At 38.7% G+C, this 16,965-nt stretch overlaps 1 protein-coding gene across 3 annotated transcripts in view; it reads right to left on the reverse strand.

Moving 5' to 3' along the window:
- LOC115437592 (cadherin-6-like) overlaps positions 1 to 5,885 on the reverse strand; it is a 159,536-nt gene extending 153,651 nt beyond the window's left edge. For all 3 annotated transcript variants that reach the window (XM_030160875.1, XM_030160874.1, XM_030160872.1), the window contains exon 1: positions 5,814 to 5,885. The gene's annotated coding sequence lies outside the window, so the exon portion shown is untranslated. The remainder of the gene's footprint in view (positions 1 to 5,813) is intronic.
- Positions 5,886 to 16,965: the final 11,080 nt, after the last annotated feature.

The raw sequence follows: 16,965 nt of genomic DNA on the forward strand, positions 1-16,965 counted from the left end.
CACCTAACGCTAATTAGATAGCTTTTGAGATGCTGTAGGATCAAACAAAACTGCCTCTTATCTGATTTCAGTCAAAATGGTCTTCGTCTTTCTGAACCTGCTTTGATGACTAGCGATCTACTGGATCTGCAAACACAACATACCGGGTCTGGAGAGCTGTAATTGGAGGAGCTGTCAAGCCAACCAAGAGGAAGGCTGAAGTTGTCTTCAAACAACAATTTAGCAGCTCTCTTCCAGACAGATGCAGCTGAACACCTGTCAGAAGAAAACTGTTCATCTGATGCGAATGCTTTCTGCACTGTGTTAAAAGCTGCTGCTTTTCACATGCACACCAATTTAGTATGTGCTGTTGCCTCCAGTTATGGACAAGGAGGTGATAGCTAACTGTTCTGCCTGTCTTCTATCACAAGCACGCAGACACTGTATTAAAACACTGACTCCCTGTCCCTTCTATATGATTATACACACTCAAAGTGATGGGGGTCCTGGCTTATGTTTGAATCAGCACATTCTCTGGGAAAATGTGGACAGGAAATGAGATTTCCATGGAAATAATGATCAAAAACACACATACACACATTTACTACAGCCACACTGGTGCTTCTTAATCCCCTTAATGTACCTCAATATGCACTGGGAGTCTCAACAATCAGTGTTATCATCTCCTAAACACACACACATGCATACAGACCACAAAGACCATTGTCGGGGCAGTTGTCGGACGTCAACGTAAATTAGCATACAGAGCAGTTTCAGGGCTTCATTAGCATCTAGAGCTTCTATAATTAAATGTGTGTGCTCTGTCAGATGTCATCATGTACTGGCTGTTTTTAATACTCACTGCTTTAAATAGACTACCAACTACAACTAGTATTTGACAACAGTAATTGCAGTGTTTTTGGATTTGTGGTTGATAAACAGAACACTCTAAACAGGCTAGACAAGTTCAGTACTAATTTGATTCCCTTACTCTCTGTCCGAATAGAGTGAAAAGCAAAAACAGTCTATTGGTTTTAATTTGGATTGACTGCATCTCCTCACGCAAATTATATTTTGGTTATCAAGTGCTTCTTAATCTTACGAAAACATCATAATCAGCAATCACTACATCTACCACAACGATAAAAGAACACTGTAATGAAAGAAAACAGTGTTGAAGAGCTGAAGTACAAAGCCACTGGTAATCACAAGCTAATGAAGCTTTAAAATGATCCCATATTAAACAGATTGAAGACGTAAGCCCTCAACATGTCTCTGAACCCATGTGAACAGGCACCAAAATAATCCCAGGTTTTTGTGAGGCATTTATCAGCTGTATTGTGTAACCCTCTTCCCCTCTGCGGTGCCTCTGTCGTCTGAAAATCTGACAGCTTCTAGACTTCCAAGCTATGATTGAGGACATCAGATCAAACCCCTGCGTCATCGCTTCCTGTCTTCATATTAATAAATGACACTATCTTACTCTCATATCTAATCACATGTGAGAACTTTACGTCCTTTCTAACATCACATCAATAAAATGTCCTATCTTTGGTGTATTCAGCATCTTCTACAGAGTACAGTAAATGAAACTTAACCCTCAAGTAGTTCCAACAAAGGCTGCACTACTACTGACTTGGGTTCAGCAATGAAACTTATAATGTAATTATAGATAAAGATCTGGAGGAAATTAAGAGACCACTCCAAATTTCCAGTCCTGAACCTCATTTAAAACCTTTGAAATGTGATCAAGAGGAAGAAGGATGAAAGCTGTAACTGAAAATCAAGGTTATCCACTAATTTTGATTTCTGAACCTTTAAGTTAAAAAGTAGGGTTTTTGTTTTTGTTTTGTTTTTTTTTGGGTTTTTTTTTAGAAATTAATGTTTTTTTGTGCCTTATTTGAGATCTGAAGGCACTGAGACAGAAGTTACTCTCCGCAATAAAAAATTTTTACTTTTTGGAATCTGGTTTACATGTAGTCAGTATGTTACGAGCAATATCAGTGATATCAGCCAACTGATGCAAGCTTCAGTTTAACAAACACGTTAAACTTGCTTCCAAGCTCTAATTTGAAATGCCACACTTAAATTTGTTGTTTTATTCCGGCTTTTCTGGTCATCTCAGGAGCATTGCTAAACTTAGATCCATCCTGAGTTTCAGCAATACAGAGGATTACATGCTTTTATCTCCTCTTGCCTTAACTGCTGCAGTGCCCCGCTTGTTTGCCGTAACCAAAAAGAGAACGCCTCCAGTGTGGTGAGAGTGCTGAAGCAAGACTTTTACCTATAACAAAGACAGAGAGAGAGGGCAAATAACCTACTCTCTTCACTGATGGCTTTACTTATCTTCTTCTTTTTTCAGTGATTATGTGCAAATGTTTCCCTGTCCTAGCCCCAGGGTTATCTCTCTGAACTTCTGACTGCTTAACAGACCACATACTGCATGACTGACCTGACTTTGCCCAGGCTAAAGACTAAAGGTTATAGAGCTTCATGGCTCTGCGGCTTTAGAACCATCCAGGGCCTGCTTCTGTAAATCTCTGTATATTTTCTGTGTGGTATCTCGTGTCCTATAATTAAATAACCCATCATATTTATATCATGTCATGCATTTGTCACGTATAAAGTGTTATGGGAATGTAAATAACAGAGCTGTATTGTGTACAGCCTTCACTTATAAGTTACATTTTTCAAATGTTTTCCTTTCTTTCTATAGAAATCTTTTTCCTGTTTGGTTTTAATGGTATATTCCAAATTAAAAAAAAAAAAAGTTAATCTGTGTTCAAATATTGTTATGTTATTGTACTATTTCTCTAGCTTTGGACTCATTTTACATGATTTTTTTTCTATTCTTGAATGACTCTTTTGTAAGATTAGGCAATTACAAGCTAGGAAGAGGCACAATGTTTCAAAAATAAATAAATAAATAAAAAATTAAATTGTCTCTAGTCTTATGGGGACCTCTGTCTGCATGAACTCAAACCACAGTTCAAGAATATTTTTATTAAATAAAACAATTCACCATTTATGTAAAATATCCATTAATAACAAGAGCAAAAATATATATAGATTTTTTTTAAGGTAAATAAAAGCACCATTAATTGCCTATGATAAGGAGCACATTATTTTTACAATTATGAAACATGTTTCATTTACATTTTGCCTTGAGCAAGAAAGGTCTACAGAGGAGGCTCTGGGCTCTGTTTTATGATTTCAGGATTTTTCATTGTTCAAAAAGCACAAACGTGATTAATTTAATTACTTCATTGTACTTCATTGTACCCCCCCAGTCCAATCACGTCAGAAATAACTGTTCTGCCATGACTGAGAGACGTGTTGCCCCTAAACCAATCATCGTTTGCTGTCTTTGACAATGCGCATGATTTCATCAACAAGGTGGTGCTACCGAGCCACTTCCGGAGACGACTAAAGCAGTGCAGAAACCAGGATACGAGCCGTCCTGTGATCTACAAGTCTGACAGTTCTAAGGTTCCATGAAGAGGAGAGTAAGGAGAACTCCGGATAAAAATATGGCACTTGTCAGACAGTGATTTAGCACTGAACAGATTTAACGTTAAGAATCTGGTGGAGCAGACTTTTATTTCCTTTATGTCCTCGGAGCTTATGGTGAAAAGCACAAGTCAGTCAGCAATCATAAAACCCAACAAGCACCACCAGTGACAAGGTATGATTAGTCACATTTAAGGTTAGGGTTAGGACCACCCTGGGATTTGTTTCCCGTCTGAGAAACAAGTGTTGCCTTGAAACCTAAACTCACTGGAACAAAGACACCTATTGTACTTCTAAGAGTTGACTATTATGGCCACAAACAATACATCCTGGTACTTGCAGGCACTATGTGAGAGGCAATCTCTGTCATAGTCAGTGTCACCCATGAGACCGTGCTCTTTAATGCTCCACACAGACCACCAGCGCTGTCTGAATGTCATCATATCAAGCATGAAAATTGAATGCAAATAGCAAAAACCTAGAATGAAGACTCATAAATACAACGTATGCCTTATCCACCAGTGTTCCCTGCATTTAATTTCACTTTGTAGAAGTGGTTTGCACTGGTCACTGTGAGCCAGCGTGGTGTACTGGTAAAAGAGGATTATGGCAACGACACATAACCCAATTCTCCTGGTTTTGAAATTAAATAAAATACTGCCCAGAGGATTTGAACCATGATTAATTTATGAGTCTTTAGTCGGGCTAATGGATAGAATAAACTCATTATGTCGCTACCTACCAGCCAGCAGTCAACTTTTGGCTCTCACTCTGTGAAAAATTCAAGTGCCCGGTTTGCTGTGGATGGGCTGTTGGGCTGTATGGAGGTCACATCTGAGTCAGTGAGCAATGTCTAATGTGATGACTGACTCAGGCCACGTAATAGGGGTGATTGATGCCGGTGTTAAGGAGATTGTATGTAGGGAAATCCCACAACTCTATGGACGATAATGCACTTAAATGAGCAACGTATAGTACAAAAGACTGCAAAAATATTTATTAGTTACCGAATATGCACAGCCATGATCAGTGTTTTTTTGTTTTGTTGTTTGACTAAAGACTGGGGGTAATCTGTGTGTACGAGCAGTGACAGCAATCCTGCTTAAAAGCCTCTGTTTCAGCCCAACATGGACAATTCATTAGTATTTCGCCACACAGAGTGATCTGGTGATGACTAAATGCTGCTTTTAGTGGCCGCTTAGAGTAAGAAACATGAACAGCCGGACCCAAAACAAGCAGCCACTGAAACTGCCTAGTCCGAGATGCAAAATAATGAACAGCAGCATCCAACAACCAGCAGCTATTGCAATTCAAGACAGATGTGCAGCAATAAATGGGAACTGTCTCCAACTACATGCATATTCTGACTTTTAGATGCACTAGTTTCTTGATGGAGAGCGGCCAAAATGGAGTCAGGAGGGGGAAAAAAAAAGAGAGAAAAAAGAGAGACAGGGAGGGAGAGAGGTCTAGTTAAGAAAGACAAGAAAATCAGTCGGAACGCATCAGCATCACTCTATGGTCCTACAGTGTCTTTAAAGGTCTCTCATCCCTTCTCTCACAGACTGACTGAAGCAGGACAATCACTGCATTTATTTTTCATTCATTTTCACACATTTTATCCTGACAAACAGATCTAACCTATTAACATCTACTAGTTAATACGGGGATATAGCTTGCATGCACAAACACACACAAAAAACCAAACCTTCCAATAAAAACAAAAAAAAAAAAAAATTTAAAAAATTAAAAAGTCAGAAAAAACAAATCAAAGTTCATTCTGGATATGCTCCCTTGATGCAATTTAACGAACAGCAGGTATCCTCTGAAAGCTCCGTTGTGCCACAGTGTCCAAATCTCACTAAATATGAATAAAAAAATAAAATAACCCCACCGACTCTCAGTCACTCATTTGGTTCAAATAACTTCAATACAACTTTATACAAAAAAACATCAAATGGAGTGAAGCTGCGGTGCGCGAGACTCCATCCTCCACTATGAACGGAACAGAAAACACCAATAAAGGAGTGACAAAAATGCTCAAATCACAACATAATTATCCATTTAGACTTATTTGGTAACGTGCACACATCTTTCTTTCAAATAAAGTATTTCTATTTCCTTTTTTTTACCCCAAAAACTGCGCTCTCGTGCCATCTCATCCAGCTCGTGCCAGTTTCAGGTGACTAAATACAAACTCCACGCGCATAAACCCCTTGTACATCAGTAAGCCCGCACCTCCAGCCTCAGAAGGGGACACGGACATGAGCTGAAGGTGGGACACGGACATGAGCTGAAGGTGGTGTGGGCGCAGCACGACCACTTACCGACGCGCAGCAGATGGAGCTTTGAGGCGGACGAAGCTGTGGTGCATCCGGCGGAGGCGCACTGCCGCTCTGTCCGCCCGTCTGTGCCCGGCTCTCCGGTACTGCCGCTGCCTGGCTCCACTCCCTCTCTCTCTCTCTCTCTCTCTCTCTCTCTCTCTCTCTCTCTCTTCAGCCTCTACCTCTCTCTACCACCTCCCCCCTCCACCCCTCCTAGCCCACCCCCTCACCAAATCAACAATTTGAGGAGTTGAAACGGCTGCTGATTGGTCATTACTGTGCCGTCGGCGATTAAAAAAAAAAAAAAAAAAAAAAGGACACGTGCGCGCGCCCACACGCACGGACACGCACACTCCATCCACTCAGCTCCACCCAACAAGCACATTTCAATCAGCCCTTATTTAAAGCCAATTTACTGCTTTTTAAAAAGCAGAGTACTGGGTTATTTGTGAACCTTTCAGCAGAGACAATCCTGGAAATGGAGCATATGTTGGTTCTGATTATGGCTGAACTACCAAAACTTGGCACATCAGAGCCATATGCAGTTTTAACGTATGCAAGTTGCAGCTTTTTTTTCTTTTTTTTTTTAAATATATAGAACACGTTGCAGAGTTTTTCCCCTCAGCTGTGACTGACAGGTGCACTGTAAAAAAAATGACTGTAGAATTAACACTGAAAAGTTGTAAAATTGCAGCGAAAAAAACTTAGTGACAATACAATGCAAAGTTGTTTATTTGAAAAGATTTTTGTGTTAATGATTGAGTCAAATACAGCTGAAGTTTTTACAGGAAGAGTATGTGAACAAAACCAGATTTGTATGTAGAAATGATGGATTTCTATTGTTTTTAGAAAATACAACTGGCAAGTGAAATACAATGTGGTGCCGTTTAAATTTCAAGACCATAATGTTGAAATAACAGTGTATTTACTTTTTTTAAATAAAAAAGTTATACAAAAAAAAAAAAAAAAGGAAACATTTAACAACGTACCATTTTAAATGTGTAAATGAATGGGTCAGAGTTGGTAGAGCGGCTCGTCCAATAACCAAAGGGTTGGGGGTTCCAATCCTGGCTCTGACTGTCCATATGTCCAAGTGTCCATGGAAGACACTGAACCCTAAACTGGTCCCAGTTGGACCTGGTGGATTTGGAAAGAGCTGTGGACACCATGAAGGAGGAGAAAATGAGCTAAAGAAGTGCAGAACATTTACCATTTAAATCCACTGTTAAATCTACATGTTTAAACTGTTCAATCTACATGTTTAAACTGTTCAATCTACATGTTTAAACTGTTCAATCTACATGTTTAAAATGTTCAATCTACATGTTTAAAATGTTCAATCTACATGTTTAAAATGTTCAATCTACATGTTTAAAATGTTCAATCTACACGTTTAAACTGTTCAATCTACACGTTTAAAATGTTCAATCTACATGTTTAAACTGTTCAATCTACATGTTTAAAATGTTCAATCTACATGTTTAAAATGTTCAATCTACATGTTTAAACTGTTCAATCTACATGTTTAAACTGTTCAATCTACATGTTTAAAATGTTCAATCTACATGTTTAAACTGTTCAATCTACATGTTTAAACTGTTCAATCTACAGGTTTAAAATGTTAAATCTACATGTTTAAACTGTTCAATCTACATGTTTAAAATGTTAAATCTACATGTTTAAACTGTTAAATCTACATGTTTAAACTGTTCAATCTACATGTTTAAAATGTTCAATCTACATGTTTAAACTGTTCAATCTACATGTTTAAACTGTTCAATCTACCTGTTTAAAATGTTCAATCTACATGTTTAAACTGTTCAATCTACATGTTTAAACTGTTCAATCTACATGTTTAAAATGTTCAATCTACATGTTTAACTGTTAAATCTACATGTTTAAAATGTTCAATCTACATGTTTAAAATGTTCAATCTACATGTTTAAACTGTTAAATCTACATGTTTAAACTGTTCAATCTACATGTTTAAACTGTTCAATCTACATGTTTAAACTGTTCAATCCACATGTTTAAACTGATAAATCTACATGTTTAAACTGTTCAATCTACATGTTTAAACTGTTCAATCTACATGTTTAAACTGTTCAATCTACATGTTTAAACTGTTAAATCTACATATTTAAAATGTTCAATCTACATGTTTAAACTGTTCAATCTACATGTTTAAACTGTTCAATCTACATGTTTAAACTGTTCAATCTACATGTTTAAACTGTTAAATCTACATGTTTAAACTGTTAAATCTACATGTTTAAACTGTTCAATCTACATGTTTAAACTGTTAAATCTACATGTTTAAAATGTTCAATCTACATGTTTAAACTGTTCAATCTACATGTTTAAAATGTTAAATCTACATGTTTAAACTGTTCAATCTACATGTTTAAACTGTTCAATCTACATGTTTAAAATGTTAAATCTACATGTTTAAACTGTTCAATCTACATGTTTAAACTGTTCAATCTACATGTTTAAAATGTTAAATCTACATGTTTAAACTGTTCAATCTACATGTTTAAAATGTTAAATCTACATGTTTAAACTGTTAAATCTACATGTTTAAACTGTTAAATCTACATGTTTAAAATGTTCAATCTACATGTTTAAAATGTTCAATCTACATGTTTAAAATGTTAAATCTACATGTTTAAACTGTTCAATCTACATGTTTAAACTGTTAAATCTACATGTTTAAAATGTTAAATCTACATGTTTAAAATGTTAAATCTACATGTTTAAAATGTTAAATCTACATGTTTAAACTGTTCAATCTACATGTTTAAAATGTTAAATCTACATGTTTAAACTGTTCAATCTACATGTTTAAACTGTTAAATCTACATGTTTAAAATGTTAAATCTACAGGTTTAAACTGTTAAATCTACATGTTTAAACTGTTCAATCTACATGTTTAAAATGTTAAATCTACATGTTTAAAATGTTAAATCTACATGTTTAAAATATTCAGTCTACATGTTTAAACTGTTAAATCTACATGTTTAAAATGTTAAATCTACATGTTTAAAATGTTAAATTTACATGTTTAAACTGTTAAATCTACATGTTTAAAATGTTAAATCTACATGTTTAAACTGTTAAATCTACATGTTTAAACTGTTAAATCTACATGTTACTCTGTAAATATGTTTACAGTTGGATGTGTTTTTTACAGTACTGTTCTGGAAACCACAGCTGCCAGTTTTTTTCCATAAAAACAACAGAATTTTTTTTACAGTGTAAGGAGTCATGTGTTGTGTTGATACACCAGATTATGAACAGCAGGGGAAGTCGCCGTACCAGAACACCACCACCACATCAATGCCATGTATCCACAGACTGTATCACTCACTGAATAAAGTATAAAACTCATTGTTTACACACCTGTGTTTTATGGTGTCATAATTTTTTTTCCCTTCAAAATAAAACTCAGCTGGTTATTTTGACAGTCAATCAAAATAACACCGTGTCTTATTGTCATGTGCTACGTGTGCTGATAGTTTACAGTATAGCTTTGTTAGCTTTGTTTTTTAGACAAACAACTACATTGAAATCTAAAGTCAGCTCAGTTTTTCTATATGGTTTGTGTCAGTGGCGGCTGCAGGTCTGTCAGACAGGGGAAGCTCATTGTCACTTACATAAAAAAATTTGTCAAGTTATTTAAACATAAATTTGTCCTCTGTTCCTTTTTCAGAAAATGCTCAGTGACCTTATCGCACCAAGTAAACAAGAAAACGTTGAAATTATATTAAATTGAAACAAGGAAGTCCAATGAGTGTGTTTTATTTACAGTGCAAGAAATGAACGAGTCATTTGGTTTGTGTGATTTCCCAGCAGAATGTGTGACGTATTAAACTGAACTGTGTCAGTGAAGGAGCAGATCTGAAAACAGCTGTCAATCAAATGGGATTCAGCCTTTGGACTGATCCTCCAATCAGCACATGGAAGCTCAGCGTCCAGCCTGGCCGAGCTCCGCCCACAGCTCCATTCACCCCCAGACACGCCGAGTGTCCGGGGGCGGGACAACATGGTGTCATTTATCCAATTACCGTCCAGTTTAGAGTTGTTGAAAAAAGCAGTTCCACTCAGTCCCACTGAAGTGCATGGACGCTGAGCGTCTACGGACAAATGCACTGAGCAGAGATGGAGGAGAAAACACAGACACGGGAATGGAGGAGAAGTGAACAACATCCAGTCCACTGATCTGGGATCAAACTGATTCTGAACCAACTGGTCTGAGAGATGAACGTGTTCCAACACATTTGGAGTCAATGAAATGAAAACAACTGAACAGATTTGAACATTTAATGGGAGTCATTTTAGGGGCAGCTGAGCTTCCACTGCAGTCTGACAGAAATCGCCTCTGGTTTGCGTTTACAATAGCTACACTCTGGGGTGCCGCTACCATTTGTGGACCCCATGGAAGGCAAATGTTGTGGGCCCTTCAGAAACGAGGGGGGAGGGGGTGAATGTACTCTAACAACTGGAGGTATAGGGGTGCATTTCATAAGTACTGCGACAACTGCAACAGACGTGAAAACGAAAGTAAAACTTAACTTTCAAAGCTTCTATGCCTCACTTTTACAGCAGAGCTTACACAAAATTTTCACATCTTCTAACCTATATCCACTGGGCCCCCTGGAAATTCTAGGCCCCATGAATTTGTCATGTTTACCCCCCCTTTATGGCGCCCCAGATTACACGAAGGACTTGTTCGGAATCATCCAACCAAGGTCAGAATTGTTGCAGTTTAGTCTGGACTGTGAATAAACAAACAGCCACTTAGCAAAGATAAAAGCATGATATCATACCTTTGTTCCTTCATAAGCCTCATATCAAACTCACACATGTAGGAGAAATGCTACCATTTTAACATCGAACTCCATTGTTTTCATTTACAGCCGTGTCCAGGGGCGAAAACAACACTGCTACTAGATGATTCTAAAAGTTGTTTCTCAGTGGTTCTCATCCTATCTTGTCACTTTCTGATCCTTTGGTCAAAGGCTCAGTGGTGTTAGTTTTCCGGCTGGGTGACTCACTACTCCCTCTAGTGGTCATATAAATTTGTCGGACTGTTGGTATAAAGAGTTTCAATTCATATTTCTACGATCCAATACAGTGGCATCTTTGGCAGAACTTCAGAGCTCTTTATTCTAAACACGTATGATAATTTTAGGTCATTTTTGTATTTGGAAGTAAAAATACAACATGTATAAAACAGAAAGAGCGCTTTGATATCACTTCAAGGAAAATCCACAAGAAAGTGTATTCTGACACAAAGACCAGGAACTATTTTTGCATTTTGCATGACCGGCTCAGAAGGTTAAATACAAGACAAAAAAAACAAACACATAATTTAAATGCATCGACAGAAACAAAAATGGATGAAATGTGAATGTGAACATTGTCAGTTGATGAGTGGAAGAAAAAAAAAAAAGTTCAGGGGAAGTGATGTGGAACTTCAGGCCCAGGTGCTCCTTGTCATTATGAAAGTTAATCAAATACTATAACCACACATTAACCACTATTCCTCACCCCACTTTCAACATTGGCTTTGGATTCTATTATCTACACGGCTCAAGGTTAAAAAGCAGAGGGAACAGAACAAAAAGAGCATAAAAAAATCAGAATGTTAATATAAAATTGAAGTCTCAGGCAAAAGAAGAAGAGACCAACTCAACATAGAAGGCCCACAAAGGTCAGGAGGCTGCAGTCTCCAAAGACCCCCAAAGGCACTCCTCCCCTAACACACAATTGATGACTCACAGCTTTAGTCGGCACATTTTAGGAAAAGATGCCAGGACTGAAAGTACAGACCCTGTTCCAGAAGCTCTTTCCTGTATCATGGACAGAAAACTAAGATGGATGATGTGACATTGCCTCATGGTGCTATAAAAAAATTAAGACAAAATATCATAAGGGAATCGATTCCATCCATCCATCCATCCATCCATCCATCCATCCATCCATCCATCCATCCATCCATCCATCCATCCATCATCTGCTTACCCAAGTTTAGGTGACCTGATCTGAGGAGTCTTGGCACTGACTGGTCCTTATAACCATCACACTGTAAAAAATCCAAATCTTACCAAGTGTATTTTTCCCATTTCTAGTCAAAGTATCTCATCACACTTAAATAAGACATAATCATCTAAAGAGTAACTTTTCAGTGAGATATAAGCAGTGTTGGGCAAGTTACCTTAAATTAGTAACTTAGTCACAGTTACTAGTTACTTCTTTCAAAAGTAACTCAGTTACTTTAAGTTACTCATTACTTTCAAAGTAACTAGTTACTAGGGAAAGTAACTTTATTATTATTATATTTTTTTTACTCTAAATTCTCTTATTAATGTGTCACCTCCCTAACTGGATAGCCAGGGAGGCGTCCAGTCCTCTGGCTTGCTCACATGAAAGTCCTATCCTACCACAAGTGCAATGTGCCACCTAACGGCCTGAACATGCAATGGCAGCGGAGTAGTGTGCACAGGTATTTGGCTAACCAGTTCTCGGAAAGCAGGGGACTCAACCGCTGAGATAGGTTGCACGTCTTCCACAACATACCTGGCAATCAGTCTGTGTAGCTGTGTGTGGGTGATAGACTGTGCAACGGGCTTTGTAAAATCAAGCTTTTGTTGTTCAGCTGGAGTGGTCCCTCCTAGGGATGGGAATCAAATAGAACCAGTTCTATTTGAGAACCGGTTCTTTTTGAGAACCGGTTCCCAGTAGCTCAATTCCTTGGAATCATTTGCCTTCCTGCTTAATGATTCTGCTTATCGATTCCACCTTCGTTGCGCATGTGCGATGACATCACACGTACGCTGCGTTGTTTTGGTCAGAACGAAGCCAACATGGTGTTGAGGCAGAAACGGTCTAAACAGACCACACCAGGTCCAAACGGACCACACCAGGTCTAAACAGACCACACCAGGTCCAAACGGACCACACCAGGTCTAAACGGACCACACCAGGTCCAAACAGACCGCACCAGGTCCAAACGGACCACACCAGGTCTAAACAGACCACACCAGGTCCAAACGGACCACACCAGGTCTAAACGGACCACACCAGGTCCAAACAGACCGCACCAGGTCCAAACGGACCACACCAGGTCTAAACGGACCACACCAGGTCCAAACAGACCGCACCAGGTCCAAACGGACCGCACCAGGTCCAAACAGACCGCACCAGGTCCAAACGGACCACACCAGGTCCAAACAGACCACACCAGGTCTAAACGGACCACACCAGGTCCAAACAGACCACACCAGGTCTAAACGGACCACACCAGGTCCAAACAGACCACACCAGGTCTAAACAGACCACACCAGCTCCAAACAGACCACACCAGGTCTACACAGACCACACCAGGTCTACACAGACCACACCAGGTCCAAACAGACCACACCAGGTCTAAACGGACCACACCAGGTCTAAACGGACCACACCAGGTCTAAACAGACCACACCAGGTCCAAACGGACCACACCAGCTCCAAACAGACCACACCAGGTCTACACAGACCACACCAGGTCCAAACAGACCACACCAGGTCCAAACGGACCACACCAGCTCCAAACAGACCACACCAGGTCCAAACAGACCACACCAGCTCCAAACAGACCACACCAGGTATAAACAGACCACACCAGGTCTACACAGACCACACCAGGTCTAAACAGACCACACCAGGTCCACTGGAACACTGTCAAAGCTTCCATGTCTTCTAAAGGTGGAATCCCTCCAGTCTGTTCAAACATTTGTCCACAGCATGTGACTCATTTACAGGAATGTCACATATTCTCTACTCAGTGGTGCTTGTGAATGTAGCAGCAGAGTGAACGCCGGGCCGGTTCCGGTTCCGGTTCCAGTGCGGGCAACAAACGTTGTAACTCCTCAAATACAAGTTTCTGAAGGTAAGAAGGGAAAGGAAATGAGGTGCACAACAACAGGAGACAAGCCGAGTTGAGTTGAACCGGTTCCATGAAGTAGAAATGCAGCAATAGAGGAATTAGTAAAGAGTCTGGAGTTTCTCTTTCACTGTACCCGCCCCCCCCCCCCCCCCCCCCCCCCCCCCCCCCCGAACCAGCCCGGCGTCATCTGTTCTTATTACTTGTCCATACTGTATATGTTCTATTTTCTGTGCAGATGGAAATATAAAAGACAGTTAATGCAAACACACCTGTTTGTACTCTTTTATTCCCTCACCCAATGAGAATCGATAAGAGAATCGATAAGGAATCGGATCAGTAAGCAATGTCGATAATGGAATCGGAATCATTAAATTCTTAACGATTCCCATCCTTAGTCCCTCCTTTAGCGTCAGCGGAGCTAGCATCACCTGTGTTCCCTTCAGGGTCTCTTCCAACTAGCTTGGTAGATGTGTGTTGTTTCTGAAGAGGTTTCATCAGATTAGAATTGCTAGTGTTTGATGTGGATAGAGTTTTCACACCTCCACACAGATTACAGGTCACCACAATATTCCTCTTGTCTTTTACTGACAGAAAGGAAAACTAATGTGCATATTTCCACGAGAGAAATCCCACACCTGGACTTTCACCGACTGCCGCCATGGTTGTTTTCATTCATTCACTTGCGTGTCGCTGCGTCACGTACGCTTTACGTCCACCATGGAAACTGTAGCCCTGAGTTATGCACGCGAAGAAACGACTAACGAGCCTGTTTAAATCGCAGTAACGATAAACGCATTCCTGATTTTGACAAACTAATTAGTTACAGTACTCGTTACCACAAAATTAATGTAGTTACTTTAATGCATTGCTTAATAATGTGTTAGTCCCAACACTGGATATAAGAACTTATTTACAGACAATAGATGTCGAAAATCTTATTTCAAGAAATCTTACCAAGATAATTTTCACTTGTTCAGTTGGCGGATTTTTTTTTTTTTTACTGAATTAAAGATTTTCTTTGTTTAATTCAAGCAAAAAAAAATCTGCCAATGGTACAAGTGAAAATTATCTTGGTAAGATTTCTTGAAATAAGATTTTCCAGATCTATTGTCTAAAAATCAGTTCTTCTATCTCACTGAAAAGTTCCTCTTTAGGTGATTATGTCTTATTTTAAGTGTGATGAGATATTTGGACTAGATATGAGGAAAATACACTTGGTAAAATTTTGAATTTTTCCTTTTTTTTTTTTTTTTCTTCCTTTTTTTGGGTTTTCCAGTGCAATCATCCATTTTTCTCCAACTTTTTAGAACAGACCTAACACTGTGATTTTCCATCATGGTCTAAATTTTCCAAATTGTGAAATCAGAGCCAAGAGGACGTTTCCTCCCAGTCCACTTGAATGGCTGAATAAGCTGAAAGGATATAACAAAAATTTTGCCTAATGATGCAAAAAAATATTGCCTACTGAAGCTTTAATGCGTATATGGCAAAGCTGTGAGAGATTGGGCCCCTATTGTTGTTCATGTCCACTGTGTACCTTTACTGGTGAAATAGTGTTTTCCTGAAGCCCACTGAGGCGATTTTTTCACCTGAGTGAGTTTGGTATTTTGGTGTATTTTCACTGTGCGCCTAGTACAATGCCAGTCCACCAGCCGATATCAATGTGAGGCCAAAGAAATCCAAGTTTTGCAAATATAGCAGAAGTAAAGCAACTGGTAAGCAAATCCCCCAGTCGTTTACCATCTACAGGCTTTCCACAAGCTGAATTAAGGAACTTAGCGGCACTTTGCTCAGCTTACCCATCTACATGAAAAACAGAAAATGGACAATCACACAGATCGAATGAGTGATTTCAATATATTTTTGCCAGATTTTCCCAGAACAGTCACGAGCAGTTTCACTGTGAATGACAAAACAGGTCCATCGGCCCACGTACAACTTTAAGACAAGTCATTTTCTCATGCTGACCTCTATTCCTTTCACAGGCAACACAGGACACACACCTGTGCACATGTCACCCTAAACCAAATCAGAAATGAGTCAAAGTTGATGCAGTCCCGCTGCCATAGCACGCAAGGATGAAAACGTTGTGAATCATGTTCTTTGGCCGTCGCAGTCACTGCATCTCACGAGATTTTAGCTTGATTCCTCTATGTTAAGCAGATGGGGGAATATCTTATGGAGTAATGGTGTTCACCCTCTCAGCAGATGTTTCAAACTTAGTGACTCAAAGCTAAGAAACATTGAAATTATTCTGGCAGATCTTGCTCAGACACTTAATGTTGGTTTTTTCCTTTAATTTGTCACATGTCTGTTTCTCAGAGACTGACTCCAGTGTTCAATATAATGCCTGAAAATGAAAAGATGCACAAGTCACAAGAGATTCATTTCCAAATTAATTTTAGGTCTTCATCCATCCTAATTATCTCAGCCCAGTTAGATGTGTAAAGGCCCATTCATTCCACTCTGTCTAAACATGTTATTGGATGAGGTAGGAGGCAAAAACGTCGAAAAATACTTTATCTGGCAACACATTTTCTTTCTAGAGTTATAACAAGACATCCATAATAAGTAAAAAAAAAAAAAAAAGAGTAATATTTATCATAGAATTTTTGAAGATTTTCTTGGTAACCTACTAAAAGCTGCACCAAATTACTTTACTTAACCCGATGCTAAAACATGTATGTATGAAAAAAGAGTATTTACTGTACAAGCTTTGCTGTTTTTGGAGGGTTTTAATGAGCATGCAACTTTTAAGACACAAAAAGAACACCACAAGATATATATGCTCAGACACCAAACTAAATGCACACTAAGAATCAGTATTTAGTGTCACCTCCATTCAACTGTCTTGACTTGGAGTTTTGTTAGATCATTTTGTGGTACAGTTTACCAATCTTCCTGAAAAACTTCCTCTATAAACTTGGACTGTTTGGGTTTTTTTTGTTCATATGATCCCATACAACTTATATAATATCATACTATATATTTTCTTTTTTAATGTTTATATATTTCCTGTATATTTGTTGGTCTTAATTTGTTGAGTGCCTTCAGATTATCTTATTTTATAATTGGAAAATAATAATTTGAGTGATTAAACGAGTCAAAGTCTGTGATTTCCTCTTTGATTTCCTGACATGATCACACATGAACCTTTATCCTGTTTGTCTGTGATCAGACTGTGTATGACCCGTAGAATGACCTCATGTGTGACTGACACTAATA

This window comes from Sphaeramia orbicularis, chromosome 17, assembly GCF_902148855.1.
Source record: "Sphaeramia orbicularis chromosome 17, fSphaOr1.1, whole genome shotgun sequence".
Classification (NCBI taxonomy): domain Eukaryota; kingdom Metazoa; phylum Chordata; class Actinopteri; order Kurtiformes; family Apogonidae; genus Sphaeramia; species Sphaeramia orbicularis.